Raw genomic sequence first — 18,046 nt, 5'->3', positions numbered from 1 at the left:
TCCTTTCTTCTACTTACAAAAGTTGGATGACTTTTCTTCAGGCAACAATACACTTACTACTTTTCAACATGCTATTTAATTCTAAGTACCTAATTCTTAACATAGAAAGGAATCCAATTTTAATGCACATTTTAAAATTTTATCTAAGTGGGTAGAAATATTTTCATACTTGAAGAAAAAAATCTAAGGAAAACTTCTATAGAGAATTGTAATGGGGGCACCTGGGTGGCTCAGTCAGTTAAGCGACTGCCTTCGGCTCAGGTCATGATCCTGGAGTCCCAGGATCGAGTCCCACATCTGGCTTCCTGCTTGGCGGGGAGTCGGCTTCTCCCTCTGACCCTCTCCCCTCTTGTGCTCATTCTCTCTCTCTCTCTCTCTCAAATAAATAAAATCATTTAAAAAAAAGAAAGAAAATTGTAATGGGTTAGTGATTAAAAATCTGAAAAGAGCTAATGCTATAAAGGAATTTACTAAACTAATGAGAAGCAGTGCCTTTAGGTTTTAGACTTCATTTGTAAGCCTAATATTTAAAAGCAAACTGATCTTCAGTAATTCTGGAGGGATTATTACTAGACACATTGGTTCTTATGAAATCATAAATCTGGATGTGCCTATAAAAGAATAGTTCATGCTGAAGGCACTGGTCATAAGGGCAAGCACATCTTCTTTGCTCCCATAGCTGGTGGAAATATACTTAAGTATGTGTGATGGTTAATTTTATGTGTCAGCTTGGCTGGGCCATGGTGTCCAGATATGTGGTCAGACATTATTCTGGATAATTCTGTGATAATCGTTGTTTTGGATGAGATTAGCACTTAAAATAGCAACTTAGGATAAAGCTGATTACCCTCCTTAATGTGGATGGGCCTCATCAGGAGAATTCCTGAGAACCATAGCCTGACCTCCTCCTAGCAAGAGGGAATTCTGCAGCAGATGGCCTGTGCACTTGAAGTACAACATTGGCTCTTTCTGGATCTCCAGCAGGTTTGGGACTTGCCAGCCTCAATATTCATGAGTCAATTCCTTAAAATAGGTACCTTTCCATACAAAGACACACACCCTATTTGTTCTGTTTCTCTAGAGAACTCTGAGTAATATAGTATGTAATGAAATTCTTTTTGTAAAAATTCTTTATTATCAGTGATATGTGGAAAAATGGATTGAGAAACGTATACTTTGAACTAAAAAGAATTATACACAGTGTCAAGTAGCCAGTTGTGTTTTCTTTTATTTAGACAATTGGTTTACACATTCTTTCATCTTTCTCTACTCTCAAATCCCATCAATGTGCTGTGAGTAGTAGAAACATACTGAGATAAATATCACATATCCAGTTCTCCTGTCCTTGAACATACGGGAAACTGAATTTCCTAGGAGTTCTTGCACTTAGGCAGGCCAGTGGGACTGGTCTTGGCTAAAGAAATGTGAATAGAAATGACCTGTGTCACTTCCAGGTTGAGGCAGTAGAAATCTTCCTGTGCAATTCTCCCGTCTCCCTGCTCCCCTCCTACAGCAAACCCTGAAACCTGATGTTGAAATGTCGGTACCTCCCATAACCAAAATCCTTGAATGAGCCTGGGGAACAGAGCCAGCCTCTGCCTGGCTCTGATACAGAAATATACCTTTATTGTCTTTAACCACTGGAATTCCTGGCTGTTTTACCACGGCATAACCTAGTCTACCCTGACCAATATATATGGCAATGCTTCCTTGCTGGCACTCCTTAAATACTGGGAGAAAAGTTGATTGCAACTATATCCTTTTGAAACATGGTCATATTCTCTAAAAGAACAATAAGGTGCATCCAGAATTAATACAATATATCAAGAATTAATTAAGAAAGTTCTAAAATTAACACTACTGTGTTATATGATACTTTGATTAAATCCAAACATATTTAAATCAGTTTATGTTATATCATTTTATGTCTCACAGTTTTTCTGACATTGTCCAAATCATCTCAATTCCCTGTACCACCATTTCCTTACTACAATGTTATAAAAATTAGGAAGATGACTAGTTTTTTAACATTGTGAGCTTCTCAGAGAAACGTATTTAACAAATAACAGCACAAGTGTTATTTGAGGCTAACATTCCAGGGCACATACAAATCAAAGAATAGTGATCACATAATTTTAGACCCATTAATGTATCATAAGGAGATATAAATTGACGTTATGTACCTGACTTAGTTCTCTCTTCTACTTCCTCGCCTTCTAGAAGTGATGAAACATAGATATCACAATGTTTTTCTGGTTCCTGAGCTAGACTTCCCATCTACATGGAAGGAAGATTTGCTTCTCAGGAAAAAAAAAAAAAGAAAAATACTTAAAGCTCAAACTTACATCAACAGCAACAAGCACTGGGTCTTAGTCATTTGCCCTGCCAGAGTAAACAGCTTTTCACATCTAAAAGTCATGAGGAGCATGCTGGATTGGCCTTACTTTCTGCGTGTAAGCCCTGGATCTAAAAGTTAGTCTCTTGTGATGCTGTACTAGTCATTTAATCAAACTTACCCTCAATTTCCTCAATTCAAAAATACATTTATAAATATGTAGCTCATATAGGTATATCTAGTGCTTAATAATTACTCAAAATTATTGATTGAATAAATACAAGAATGAATGGGTGGGTGGTAACTATGAAATTCATAGATTGAGATAATGCCTGTGAAAATATTTTCTAAATGATTAAGAGCTCTAACATATAAGGTATTATCAATAAAAAAGTGTTTTGAAAACATTATCTCTAATGTTTATTAGATGAGAGTCTGCAACCTTGGGTTAGCAATGTAGAATTCTTATGGATTCTGTAAGCACTTAGTGGACTCCTCAGAAGCTTTGTAGCAACCGGAACAAAAGGAGACTTCCATGCTCCACCCCCACCCCCCCAATCTGTCCCTGGAAACACATGTTCACAACATGTTTGAACCTCATGGTGGAGTTGGAGTTTCTGCACCGGGAAGCTAAAGTTTGGCCTTTCTAAAAACAGTGACTCAGAAGTAGTTTGAGAGGGACCACAGAGGGGATGCCTCTACACTTCAACCTTCTATACTCATCTCTCAGAGAAGATAGGCTGTCAGGGAAGAGGGGGGATATCCATTCCAATGGCGCCCCTAAGGAAGAACTTTCTCCAAAACAATGAATACATGTGAAAGACTTGTATTCATGACCTTGAAGCGGTACAGGAATTAGGTTTAATCTGCTATATAGTTTAGGATATCGAAATCACAGGAACCTCCAAAAGGTGAAGCAACTGCTTCAGACCAGACCTTCAAAGAAAGCCTCTGAGCTTAAGCTGCAGTACTTCAAACGGTTACAGACTCTGACATCTATGAGTTCTTCAAAAGATCAACTTGTGTCTGGTTCTGATTTGCTATTGATTTAGAGAAAATTCTTTATTTTCTTTGGGCATCAAAGTTTGTTTTTGTCATAAGCAAGAGCCTCTCCTAGCCCACTCCTCCCAGACCCAGCTCATTGCAGAATTCTCAAAGGATTTCATCACCAATAAAGACTGACTTTAACTCAGGAAATTTACTTAGAATTTTAGAGTATTAGGCAATTTGCTACTTATCTGTGAGATCCATCTTTGACATAAAATAAAGCTATTAAATTTGCTATTATCATTTCTAAGAGAGTAGGACAGCCTAATTAGGTAATGACTGGTGATGACAATTATACCATCTTTATTTTTCCTTGTATTATCTAAACTTCCCTCCTCTCCCCACATCAGTGCCATTATCACCACCACAATCAAACTCCTTTTTCATTGGTTTAATCATATTCTGCTGGCGATGGTTTGTAGGACAAACAATAACAAAAAGTCTCAAGAAAAAGAGAGTTTAACATTTTCACAACTCCTTAGTTTTTAAAGAATTTCAAGGAGCTCCATTCATAGTGGACAGCCACCAGATAGTTACAAATGGATGTAATCTAAGTCCAAAGATTTTTCCAAAAATAACACTCCTTAGGGTCACTACCTTAAGTCTGAAGCAATTAACATGAAGGCAGAAAGCTCCCCGTGGTTTGCGGCTTTCTTTATATGGTTCCTGATATTTGCTCTCAGGGGTTTCAGTAAGTCTAGACTGATTTCTTCTAAGTATGCAAGAATGAAGGTGTACCAACATAGCTCACTTGCTTGTTCTCTCTCTCTCTTTGTCTCCGACAACCCATAGGATATAGGGGGTATAAACACACTTCCCTACTCCAGCCAATAACATTCCTGAAACAAAACAATGGATTATTAACACCAGAGATTGTCAAACTACTTGTAATAAAATAGTTACACAAATTATGAAATGTAATCTGCAGTTTTGTTCTATTGTTTTCATTAAGATTGAGTAGACAAAGTGGTAGAGACCTCTCACTACATGCAAATAAATTCTTTTCTCATCCAGGCCTGTCCCCATCCTCCACCAAAACCCTTCTGGTCACACTAATTATATGAAGCAGCTTGTCAGGACAATGGAGGCTTTCATGCCCACCACAGATAATCACATTTGGGTGTCAAAGCAAACGTTCTACCAAAGTTGAATAAGTAAGGAAGATTTTATGCAAAGCTATTGCAACAGGAGAGCAAGGCCAGAACTGAGTTTGAATTCATGTCCGTTGAAATAAAAGGCAGGAGAGTTTGTAAGCACTGCGGTGAGCTTGTGGAAGGGTGCTGGAGGACATCAGGAGGGAGGGTTGGTTAATGAGATGTGTGGAGCCACTGAGTTATTCCTGAGTTTGCGAGTGTTTTTCTCTGTGATTAGGCCATCTCTGTTTGCTACTATACACCCACAGAACTAAAAGTTAGCCTCCTATTCTCCCAGAGAAACTGTGGCCCTCTCCCCTTGATGATTACATTTTAAAGAAATAACCCCCAGCTCCAGGAGAAATACATTCCTGGGTTTAAAACTGGCAAAAGGCTTCTAAAAGGTTTATATCTCAAAGGGGCAGAGAAAGAATTTACATGTTTCCTAAAGCAGATGCTCTGAGAAAAGAGAGGTCAGGAGCCTGGAATCAGGAAGAAGTCTGTCTGAAGTCAGGCAAGCTGAGAGGAATGTTAAGGCTGTCTTGGTCATGGGTCCATTTTAGTTGCTGCTGAACTAGAGTGTCTCCATATGACATTCTACAAAATAAAATTTGGCAGAGTATGGACTTATTTTCACTGCATACAACAAGGGTTAGCCACAGAATGGCCTCGTTGGGAGAAGTTTCTCCTCTAAGTCAGATCTCCACATAAGTAATCATTGAAAACTGCATGATGTCAGTATGTTTTTCCAGTATGTTCTTACTGACTATTGTAATCAAAACACAAAACTGATTTTCAAATGAAATCAAGTCACCATATGGTTCAAGTGACCTGAAGAAAAGCAGTTGCTTTCTGGGTACTTGCTTTATGCTCAGACATGAAGGAGAAAAAGTTTTCTTCTTTTTGATGATATACAATGATGGAGCTGCTAGTTTGCTCCCCACTTCCAAACATCACAGAATGAGCTTTCTTACCAAAAACCAAGGACTTTGGTTTTCATTGCTACCTCAAACCCTCCCCAACTCCCACCCCTGGTACTTTTTGTTCTTTTGTTTGTTCATTTGGAAGTTGAGAAGCTTGCTTACCACCTTGCTCTTAGAATATAATTTGAGTTCTGTTTCTCTAGGCACCCAGAAGCCAGAAGACCTAACACAAATAAAATAAACTGCATTTTAAACCAGGCTCTAAGCTGGTTAATGGAAAATGAGATGAATTGTTTCTGAATGGATATCAACGCTCATCCTTGCCATTGGAACAGCTGTCCTGACAAATAAAAGAACTGTTGCTTAAAAAATAATTTTCTGTGTATAAATCTCTGTGTATTTCTAATCATACTTATTGTCATATAAACAAAGTGTAAGTTAGAAAGGAGCTCACTTTCCAATAGTTGGATCTTCATTTCCTAACATTCATCCACAGTCTCTGCTGGATTACTCACCCATACCTGTGCACATTGTTCCCACCATATGTTTGCCTCCACCAACAGCCATCAAAAATTACCCAGCCTCTGGGCTAGAATATTGCCCTAATTGTTACTTCTCTAAGGTGCTTAGAGCCAACCACTCACAGATTGCTTTTTTCTAAAGGATGTGGTTTCTTAGTATTCATCTGTTTTCTTTGTTTCTTTTTCTAGCTTTATTGAGAGAGATGTGACGTATTGTATAAAGGTGTACAACGTGATAATTTGATATATGTATATATTGTCAAATGATTACCACAATAAGATTAGTTAACACTTCCGTCACCTCACGTATTTACCTTTGTGTGTGTGTGGTGAGAACATTTAAGATCTCCTCTCTCAGCAACTCTCAAGTGTACAATACTGTATTGTTAACTATAGTCATCATGATGCACCTTAGGTCACCAGAACTTATTTATAAGTGAAAATTTGTACCCTTTGACCGATATCACCCCATTTCCCCCACACCCCATTTATTTCCTTATGCCTTTAGTGCATGTTGGGCTATTCAATTGAGTTAAGTGGACACAGATTACAACTTTTTAAAAAATTCTGATTGGCCACAGTCACCCTTGACTGAAGTCTTAACACTTCTATAATAATTATGCTAATGACCATCTAATCAGAAGAAAATACTTCAGTGTCACCTACTGTAAGGCATATCTTTAGGGCTGTTTTGGTTAGCATCAGATCATTTGTAGTCTTATAAAGTCTTCGTGACCAAAATCTTAAATGGGAGAGACCACTGAAGATTTTAGATATAGTGCAAAATCAGGAAATGGAGTCACTTTGACAAGATTAGATATTATTATCAATTCCTTGAAGTAACATGATAAATACTTCATGGAAAAAAATGGCTTATTGAATGTTAATAACAAAATCAGAAGGAAGGAAAGAAGGATGGATGGATGGATCAAAAGGGCTATGGATTACAGAATTGGTAAAATACAGTTTTTTCTCAGAACAACATGATTCTTCCTCATTTTGTCATGTTTGTCAGGTATAAGTTATTTAATCAATATTCAGTTATTAGACATGTATACTATGTAATCTTCCTTATTATAAAGCCTTCTGCAATAAACACAAATACACCTTAGCATGAATCTAAGTGGCAAACAAGTATTATGACCTGGCAGTACACACACCAGACCCAGCCCAGCATTTATTGGAGAAAACTAGCCAGGATGGGGCAATCAGAGGCAGGTACACAGTCCTCTGTTGCCCATCACACCTAGCCTCAGTGCTCAAGGATAAAGCAGGGCCAGAGAGAAGTCCTGGGGAGCTTAAAGGCCCCCAATGCTTTCCCTTCCCTTAGTCTAACCTGTGTGGTTCCAGCAGGATATGGCAAAACTCTGGCCTCCTGCTCTAATCTACCCTCTCTGTATTCCTGGTTGATGAAACATGAAGGGAAGAACCCAAATAGAGGACAGAATTTGGAAAAAATGATGGATAAAGGTGATATATTTTAATGTTTAGGCAAGGTCTTGACTAAACTGCCCAACTCTCACTTCGGGCATTTTCAGTTATATTGCTCTGTTTTAATTTTTTTATCACAATTATTATTACCCTGAATTATTTTGTTTTATTATTTCTTCATTTCATGTCTCCCCAGACTTGAAGATAGAGTCCATGAAAGGAGGGACCCTGTCTGACTTACATTCCTGGCATGCAAAATAGTATCTGCATCATTGTGAGAACTCTGAGTATTTGTTGAAAAAAAAAAAGGGATGAATAAATAAATTCTATTACCTTGAAAATCACCTGTACTTTAGACATATACTATGTAATAAAATATTATATAAAGTATACAAACATTTATTACGGTGTAGATGCATAATACACATAGGTATGGATATATATATATATATAGTGTATATTTGAGTGTGTATGTATGCATGTGTGTGCTTAGAACTGGTTAAGAATGAGCCTACTTTGAGATTGGAAAACTGGTAACTATCCGAAAAGCTAACTCAGCAATATCAGAATTGGATTCTCTCCACTGTGCCATGGGTCTTGCTTCCTTCCCAGAGAGAAATGATAGAATATTTACCTTTTCCTGACCTCCTGATTGTACTTTGCCATTAGTTGTCCTTCCTTACTGAAGTTCCAACAAATTGGGGGTGAAGTGAAGGAATGTTTCTCTCTCTGGAGTCTAGGTGTTTCTGGATTGACTTCACAATGTCTCAATCACGCTGACGTCTACCAAGTGCCAGGGATTCTTGCTGAAGTGTTGGCAACAATCTCATTTGGGAAACATCCTGGGACTGGGAATACAAATCTGGGGGTGCACGGTGGGGTGCACAGTATGACCCTGATGTCTGGATAGGTAGGGACTTCTGATTCAATAAGAATCTCTCTCTCTGCTCACCTAAAACTCGCTGGCTGGGGATCTGGCCTCTGCGGCCTGGCTCGTACTTACCTCACCTCTGAGTCTTCAAGGCCACAACAAAGCTCTGGTCATCATGTCACTGTCTGGTCTGGGGCGCGGCTGTTTTACTCATATGGCATCAGTAGCTTCACTGGTAGCAAGGATTTGGGGGTTCTGAGGAATGTCTGGGTTTGGTAGGAACTTCTGCCCATCTCTGAGACCCACATTGGCTTTATGAAGATATTTCAATTTCACTAAAATGCATTTCACATCTGGCTGACTGGACCCCTGTCATTTCCCCCTAAGCTTAAACACATAGGTAAGGCATGTACCGACCTTTCTATCTACAGGCAGGTATGATTTCAGCATGTGAACCCAGGAACTGCACTCCTTGCTTTATCTTCTATGATTGATGAGTATTCTGTTACAAAAATCCAAGTGGACATAAATATTTCCTAATACTGGATCCTACTGACTATCCCATTAACCCAAGTCTCTGTTTAGCCCCAAGGTCTGCAAGCCCTATTTCAATTCAATGCATTTTCTAACCATGAAGCAATGTCCTCTTGCCTCATACCTGACACAATGATTGATACCTGTGACATTCCCGGTGACAAACAGCTTCTTGCAGTGTTACCCAAACGTACTTGATCTTGGCAGCTTGGTTTCCATGGGACTTGGTCTCAGCTACTGAGGAGGTTCCAGTCTAATTATGAGTGTCAGAGACCTCTGCTCCCTTTTCAGGAAAGACTCTAGTTCCTAAATAAACTGTGTGTCTCAGGAGGAAAGATAACACCTCATTTCCAGCTTGCAAGTTTGAAGGCGTTTTTTACACCCTTTCATTCTGGGTATCTCACATAACACTGCCTCTGTCTAATTCATCTGTGCGGGAGGGTAGGGGGAAATAGACTAGAAAATTTGAAATATGGCTTTTGTGTGTACTCAGGAAGAAATGAGATCATCAGTCAGAGCCCAGGAACTGTCAAAACTCATTTCTTGACTTAACAGTGTACAGTTGAACCCAGGATTCCCACACATACACCCTCAGGAATTGCTTTAGGACCCACAGTGGAAGGTGAGGTTTTAACCAAAAGAAAACAAACTTGACAAAACCATTACATTTCAAAAGAAACTTAAGTATGCATTTGAAAAGAAGGGGGGTTAGGGCAATCAGACCAAAGAGGAGGTGGACAGTCATGGTCTATGATGATGATTCAAGGGAATCAAGGGATGATTATTCAAGGGAATAGACCATTCAGGATAGTTTTAAATTGAGTTTTTAACTTTTAGAGAGTGTGACAAAGTTCAGTTGATTACAGGTGGTTTTCCTCTTCAACTGTCTAAGACATCAAATTCCAGGCACTGTATTCTCACAGCAGTTGTAACTCCTATTTCACACTCACTCTCATGATCTCCTTCTTACTCTTAGGCGTTGCTTTCTATTATTTAAAAACATAAATCAAGCACCCTGGAAAATGTGGCATTAGAGGGTACTGATTCAAACAGGGTTTCAGTAGGCAAACCAAATAATAGATCTTAAATCTTAATATGACCACAATAAAACGGAGTCACTTGGGGACTCAACATGGTGGTGTATCAGAAGAATATCCATACATACCCCAGAGATGTGTTTAGATATTTCTTTTTTTTTTTAAGATTTTATTTATTTATTTGACAGAGAGAGACACAGCGAGAGAGGGAACACAAGCAGGGGGAGTGGGAGAGGGAGAAGCAGGCTTCCCGCGGAGCAGGGAGCCCGATGCGGGGCTCGATCCCAGGACTCTGGGATCATGACCTGAGCCGAAGGCAGACGCTTAACGACGGAGCCACCCAGGAGCCCATGTTTAGATATTTCTCATGTTAAATTTCTTCTCTTGAAACCCAGCTGGTCAAAAATTGATCCTTCTTTCTCTTTCTACACAGTCCTTTTAAGGCCTGATCTGTCTCTCCCATTTACTTCCGTTTCAGGGCTCCCCAACTCAGCCTAAGCCAAATCTATAAATCACCCGCCCACAGAAGTTCTTGCCTTGAGAGGAGAAAGCCTCCTCCTTCTGAAGAAGGAAAACAGACAAACAAACAAAAATCTGCCTCCTCAGAATCCCCCAGCTTGAATGTTTGAAGCAGAGTTTAGATTTTGGCCAACTCGAGTCACGTGTAAAGGCTTTTCTTACATCCCTTCTGAACAACACAGAGAAGCCCAATTGTCCTCTGCCTAGAGGCTGCCCCATGGTCCTGACTGGCAATATTTTCTCCTCACTCAACTACATTTTAGAACAGCATATTTGTAAAGTCGCTTTTCTTTTTTAATTTTTTGCAGTTAATAATTTCAAGAAGTTGAATAATATCAATAAACAAGGTAAGTCCAAAGATACAAAATTAAATTTTTAAGTTTTACAAGTGATGTCCCCAGCCCCTAAGTGGATTACAAAGTTCAACTCCTGACGTGGGCTTTCTAGGCTCCCTGTAGGCTCTGCTATTACCTGATTCTGGTTCTCTGAGTCTTTGCAGAAGCAATACAGTTCAATGGTTATGAGGACAGGCTCTGAGACTCACAGCTCCATGCTCACTGACAGGTTATTTAAAGACCACCCTATGCCCTATCTCTGTGTGACAGATGATGATCAGTTGGAGGCACTGGCATCAAGATGGCATCAAGATGGCTCAGCTGACTATGCCAATATCCCAAGACTCCACCCTTCCCCCTGTGTCTGTAGAGAAGATCTCTGCTGAGTTTACCTGAACACATCTCTTCCTTGAAGTCTTCAAGATTCTAAGACACTATTGTTCACATGAAAAAAATCTGGGATGCACTCAGTCTCTAGTTCTTTTTCTTTTCTTTTTTTTTAATCTATGAAGCCACTTTGATTTTACCCAGAAAAGTTCGCAAAAGAATTGATCAGAAAATAAACTATCCTGAGGCACCTGGGTGGCTCAGTCGATTGAGCTCAGCAGGGAGTCTGCTTGAGTTTCTCTCTCCCTCTGTCCCTCCCCCTGCTCATACTTGCACTCTCTCTCTATCTTTATCCCAAAATAAATAAATAAAATCTTAAAAGGAACAATCCTGAAAATAATGACGATGCTTCATAATGTGATTTTCTTAAATCTAAGGACACAGTATGGATCTCTCTAAAGAAGCTAGAAAGTGATTTGCTCTCAATTCCAACAGTTTTGAAATGTTATTCTTTTTTTTTAAGATTTTATTTATTTATTTAATTGACAGAGAGAGAGAGAGAACGAGAGAGGGACCACAAGCAGGGGGAGTGGGAGAGGGAGAAGCAGGCTTCCCGCCGAGCAGGGAGCCCGAGGCAGGGCTCGATCCCAGGACCCCAGGATCATGACCTGAGCCGAAGGCAGATGCTTAAAGACTGAGCCACCCAGGCGCCCCTTGAAATGTTATTCTTTAAGGAACTCTAAGCAAGCTTGAGGAGGAAGTTATATCACTTTCATTTAAAGTTGCCAGATTATTCAAAATGAGCGAATATAACTTTCTTATTTCCTGAAATTTTTTTTATAGATTGCCGTTTTTATTACACAAAGACTTGGTAAAGAAAAAAAATCAAAACAGGTAGAAACTAGCTCACCTATTTTTCTTTTCAGACCATACATTTTTAGTACCTAGCACAATATCCTTTCTATTCCCGATTATTTTTAGCAAAAGTTTTTCCACTCTTAGATTATGTAGAGATAGACTGCCAAAAATTTATCATTAACAAGTGGCATTTAAATGGCAATTTTTCAATAGTAAAGTATAAGGCTATAATTAATAGCCATTATTGATGTGTCAAAATACCACACACTCAGTTCATACCTGTGATTGTAGTCTATGATTAGCCAAGTTGAGAAAAGGTATATCCCTGGTATGTTGTTGCATTTGACTTACAAATTTTTCAAAGATTGTTTTAAATCATATTTGTTCCAACATTCTGTTTAAGTGAAATTGTCTCAGAAATTAGATTTGGGGACGCCTCGGTGGCTCAGTCATTAAGCGTCTGCCTTCGGCTCAGGTCATGATCCCAGCGTCCTGGGATCGAGCCCCGCATCGGTCTCCCTGCTCCGCGAGAAGCCTGCTTCTCCCTCTCCCACTCCCCCTGCTTGTGTTCCCTCTCTCGCTGTCTCTCTCTGTCAAATAAATAAAACAAAATCTTTAAAAAAAATTAGATTGGCTAAAATATCAAATGCCTGTTTGGAATGGGACTTTGCAAAAGCAGTGTTTATTCACTGTGCGTTTTAAATCAATTGAACTCGGTGCCATACATTAGAGTTGCCTGGGAAGGTTTAATTTTTTTTTTTTTGTATTAATAGTGGAAGAGCCTAAAGATTTGAATTTAATTGGGCTAGAGTGAAGCTTCTAAAAAGAGCCAAGATCCGAACTACTGATTTTCCCTAACAGGGACAATTGAAGTGTCAGGAAAAACTGTAGGACCAGGAATCTGTACATTAGTTGGTATCTTTTTATGCATGAAGGGTTGATTTAAAACTAACCAATGATGCAAAGGTCCCTTATCTATTTTCATGTTTGATATCCCTATATATTTTCTTTTTTTAAAGATCTATTTATTTATTTTAGAGAGAAAGAGCACAAGCAGGAGGGGCAGAGGGAGAAGGAGAGAGAAACTCAAGCAGATTCAATGTGGGGCTCAATCTCACGACCCTGAGATCAACACCTGAGCTGAAACCAAGAATGGGATGCTTAACCGACTGAGGCATCTAGGCACCCCTCCCTATATATTTTCTTAAAGGTGGTTCACCCCAATTCATGTGGGCCTTTATTTGTGAGCAAGCATATGGGGGAGACAAACTTCACAGAGAAACTAAGAATGAACCATCTCACTTTAAATGCAAAACCTAGACAAGCTTCCTTACGTAGTGATCTGGACCAGAGCCCTTTCTATTGTTATCTTGGGGGCGTCTCAGGGCTGTAAAGGGTGAAAAGCCCCAGGAAACACTATGCTTCTGATTCTAAAGTCAAAAGTCTAGAGAGACCATGTCCCATCCTCTTGCTGATTCAGAAGAAGATAGAAGATCTGAAAAAGGAGGAATTCCTTACAGTGCCTGGAAATGCGAAAGGCCTGGGCAGAAATACGGAAACGCGCACTCCCTGCTTCCCAAAGGATCAGAGTTCAGTAGCATTTTGCTCACCCAAAGGACACATTTCTGGCAATCTCCCCACCCCTGACACATAACAGACGCTCTGTAAACCCTTTGGGAATTGATTAGAAAAATGGCAATAATAAAATGCTTGAATCCACAGAAAAAGAAGTCCTCTTTTGAACCTCAGATAAAAGCCCATTGATTTACAATAATGAGGAAATGATTTTTTTTTTTAATTTAACAAACTTGGTCATCTGTGTCCCTAGATTACATTAAACAACCTTTTAGAAAGGCCAGTTAGGCTGTTGAGCTAGAAGCTGATGCTGAGAAAGAACAGCTGATATAAAATCCAGAGCTGGAAAAATAGGGTCTCATTGCATTCACAGTAAAACTGAAATAACTGAAATGTATCACTCCAGTTGCATAAGAGAACTTCATATTTTGTCCAGGATACTGTACTTAACAGGACAGGAAAATATCTAACGTACATTAAAAAAAATGTGACTTTATCCAAATGGCTTAAATGTAACAGTCAATAAATTCTAAGCCTTAATTATTAAAATTTCAATTATGGGGAACGATTTATTTTCTGATAAAGCTACACAGATGGAACAATAGTCTTTTTCTCTTCTATATGAAATTAAGACTCCTGGTCCTAGGGCAGATATATACTCACCGTGTTCCCCCTGAAAGCCAGTAATTGCCACACTTCCTGTTACCGTTCTCCCAATGGATTGAATGCCAGTCAATGTTAGCTACCGACTCCTGGGGGTTTCTGAAGCTTGCATGCTGACTCTGTAATTAAAAGCCTGGGCCAGGAAGTAATTGTCAGCTCAAGCCTTCCCTCCTGCTGTTGAATGTCTGTCAACTCAAGGATTTATTTTTTTAATATGAGAAAATGTCAGTTGCCGTCTGAAATAAAGTTTTTGATGATTCAAGCAAACATTGAATACCTGATGGTTAAATAAGAAAAATACAAAAAATACAGCATTACTTTGAAAGCAACTCCTTTCCCATCGTGAAAAGGATTTTACCCAAGAATGCATCATAGATCATAAATGTTACATATTCCTATTTTGTAAATTGTGTGTGTGTGTGTGTATATTTTAGGGTTAGTATTTTTTAATAAGAAGAACCAAAAAAAAAAAAAAACCCAGGATCTCTTATCACTACATCTGTTCCTATGAACGTAAAAACATTCTTAGTAAGAAAATACCATGAAGTTTAGTAACAAAGATGATATTTCTTCATCATGAGCTTTAACACTTGATTGAACAACAGTATGCCCATCCCGATTTCATGCCAAAATGACAGTCTAATATTTTTTAATTCAGAAAGAAAAACAGCTGACTTATTCTGAATACAGTTGACCCTTGAACAATGCAGGTAAAGAGAGTAAGATGAAGTCAGTCATGTCAAACAGTGATGTAAGCAGCCAAGGACTTTGCAGCTAAGACTAGATGTCACTGAAATGAACAAAGGTTGATGACACCCAGAATTGATAACCAGCAGAACCAGAGGAGGCCAGCAAAGGCCCAAGACTGATTAAACGCCATGAAAAAGAGAGGACTCTTGCAGCAAACTTCCAGATTCTCCAGACGCTGACCCTTTCACATCTGACCACATCGAAAGCCAACTGCAGCTGAAGACTCCTTCTGGCTGATCTCTGAACAGAACAGAGATCCTCCACGGCTTGCACGTGATAAGCAGCACCTGCCAAGCGCTGACTCTGCCTGGACCGAGGCCTCATCTCAGCTGTGTGCTCTCGGATTGACTTCGAGTTTGGGGCTGACCTTCTTGCCCCTGGTTGTATCTTGTTTGTTGTGTGACTTTGTCTTGTGCTTTGCTTTGTGTGACGTGTATGAAGCCGACTTAAATGCATAGTAAAATATCACTGAGTTTGGAAGCCTGAAACTGCTTTGTAAGTATGTTAATCTCGCTTTAGAATTGAATAAAGCTGACATTGTGGAAAGACACACTCATGTGAGTGCACCTTCATAGTGTGCTGGCAACAGCAGGGGTGAGGGGGACCAACCCCTGCGCAGCTGAAAATATGCATGTAACTTCTGACTCCTCAAAAAGTTAACTGCTAATAGCCCACTGTGAACCACAAATCATACCAATAACATAAACAGTCAATTAACACATATTTTGTATATGTATTATATACTATATTCTAATGATGTAGAGAAAGAAAATATTATCAAGAAAGCCGTAAGTGAGGGGCACCTGGGAGATTCAGTCAGTTAAGGATCCGACTCTTGGTTGACCCTTGGTTTTTGGCTTAGGTCATGATCTCGGGGTGTGGGTTGAGACTCAGGTAGGGCTCCGTGCTCAACCCACAGTCTGCTTGAGATTCTCTCTCCCTCTCCCTTAGCCCCTCCCCTCCTTGCTTACATGCTCGCTCACTCTCTCTCAAATAAATAAATAAATAAATCTTTTTTTTTAAAGAAAGTCCTAAGGAAGAGAAAATAGATTTACTGTTCTGTACTGTATTTATTAAAAAAAAATTCTGCCTATAAGTGAACCCGCATAGTTCAAAGCTGCATTGTTCAAGGGCCAACTATATATGCCGGTGGTAGTACTTCCTTCCCAAATTCATTCGTGCCAGTTTGCGTAGGCTTTATCTACCTTTATTTCTAAGTGACCAAGAAAGTGTAATGGTAATAGCTCATTTCAATCCTGTCCCCCCATCAGCTACAACTTCAGCCACGTAGATTCTCCTGAATGACCTGTGTTGTGAAACAACTCTACTTCCACAAGACATCACTGTCACCCCATCACACCTTTTCCCCTTGAGTTCTTCCCCAGAAAGAACCAGGACACCAGCGTTTGTACAGTGTTGTGGCTCTGCCCTTTCATGTGTTCCTCCTTGAAAATGGGTCATTCTTGTTCTGCACACATCCCTGCTCCCAGAGACTTTCAGCAAGAGACTTACAGAGCACTGTCCCCTCCACGTCCCTCCTCATCACTTCCTTCCCACATGAGCCATTCTGGCATTGGAGTCTCCTTCCTCTTCCTCAACTGTCATAAACAAAGGCCTCATGCAAATCAATCCCTCATGAAGATCCATCCCTTTAGACTTGTTTGACCTTAAGTCACTAGGAAGGGTATCCCCTCCACATTTCTTCCTTCAAATGACTTTTATGGAGACCTTTATAAATTTCCAGTGAATAGCTTAAAAAAAAAAAAAAAACCTATACAGGATAAAGGGTAATGATAGGATGTTAAGAAAGAAAAAACACACTAAAGGAAGAGGAACAGTACAGTCATTCCTCTTCCTAAACTGGATGAGTAGTAATAGGGTGTACATGTGTGATTATATCTAATACCTGCTTTTATGAATTGCTTCTAGATCACTTTCACTATAAACCTTAACAGTAACAATTCCATCCTTATTTCATAGTTTTATGAATATGTGTAGAGGCCTATTTGAGGAGTACACTTGATAAATCCAGTTAATAGCTAATAACTCTCTAAGACCACTCAATTGCTAAAGAAAGTGGCACATGCTAAGTTTTTATTTGCAGGCACTGAAATAAATTACTACATTTTGATCCCACACAGTTAGAGGTAGGGATTACTAATGATGCTAAGTCCCATTACTAATCTTTTTCTTCCGCAATCAGGAAATACATTTTCAACGTCTTGTAAAATATAAGAAACTATGTTAGGTATTTTGATGCATTAAGAAAATAAAAATAAAGTCAGTGACCTGAAGATCACTTACCATCTAGTTTGGGAAGGAAAACATGTACATACAAATAAATATAAGGCCATACACTGTATTCCAAGTTCGTAGATTTGTAAAGCTTCGGAAATGTAGAGTTTTTAAAGAATATGTACTTCATACTTATACAAGAGCATAGACTCCTGATTAGTAACTGTACAGAGATAAATTTTGTGTTCTTGATCTTTTGCAATGAAAATCTCTATGTAGCTTAGCAAAACCAACTAGTTGAGACCTTATTATTGATATATGAATTCCTTCTTTTGAAATAAGAATATGGTTTCTTTGAAATACATTCTTGTTTGTTTGATAGGTGATAAATGCATTTGGCATGATATTCAAAAGGTAAAATATATAAACAGTGAAAAGTAAATTTTAACCTCTTTTTCCTTCTCTAGTTACCAGTCCCCCCCCGGCCCCAGCCAATACTTTTACCAGTTCCTTGTATATCTTTCTGGACAAATATTATACCTTTACAAACTGTACATACATGCTCTGCCTTTTGACATAAATGGCAGCATAGTATACATACCCTTTATTTTATTCACTAAATAACATAAATTATAGTTATGATATTCCATACTAGTCCATGTGAAAGTGGATATACCATAATGCTTTTTTTTTATTTTATTATGTTATGTTAGTCACCATACATTGCATCATTCGTTTTGGATGGAGGGTTCCATGATTCATTGCTTGTGTATAACACCCGGTGCTCCACGCAGTACACGGCCCCTTTAATGCCCATCACCAGGCTGACCCATCCCCCACCCCCTCCCCTCTAGAACCTCGGTTTGTTTCCCGCAGTCCATCGTCTTATACGTGGAACATGAGGAATAGCAGGGAGGACCATAATGCATTTAATCAGTACCCTATTAACGAA

The 18,046-nt window shown here is 39.1% G+C and overlaps 1 protein-coding gene across 4 annotated transcripts in view; it reads left to right on the top strand.

Annotated features, from left to right (window-relative positions):
* Positions 1–5,796, top strand: part of SLC13A1 (solute carrier family 13 member 1) — a 114,221-nt gene extending 108,425 nt beyond the window's left edge. For 2 of the 4 annotated variants that reach the window (XR_012380311.1, XM_025865820.2), the window contains one exon: positions 5,642–5,796. The gene's annotated coding sequence lies outside the window, so the exon portion shown is untranslated. Of the gene's footprint in view, positions 1–2,220; positions 2,454–5,641 lie in introns of all 4 variants that reach the window. The other 2 variants (XR_012380310.1, XR_012380309.1) reach the window with 2 other exon arrangements.
* Positions 5,797–18,046: the final 12,250 nt, after the last annotated feature.

This window comes from Callorhinus ursinus, unplaced genomic scaffold (genome assembly GCF_003265705.2).
Source record: "Callorhinus ursinus isolate GAN/ISIS: 27379988/994484 unplaced genomic scaffold, GSC_fseal_2.0 scaffold12, whole genome shotgun sequence".
Taxonomy (NCBI): domain Eukaryota; kingdom Metazoa; phylum Chordata; class Mammalia; order Carnivora; family Otariidae; genus Callorhinus; species Callorhinus ursinus.
The sequence above is the reverse complement of the archived record's forward strand: the minus strand, read 5'-3'. Positions and strand labels throughout refer to the sequence as shown.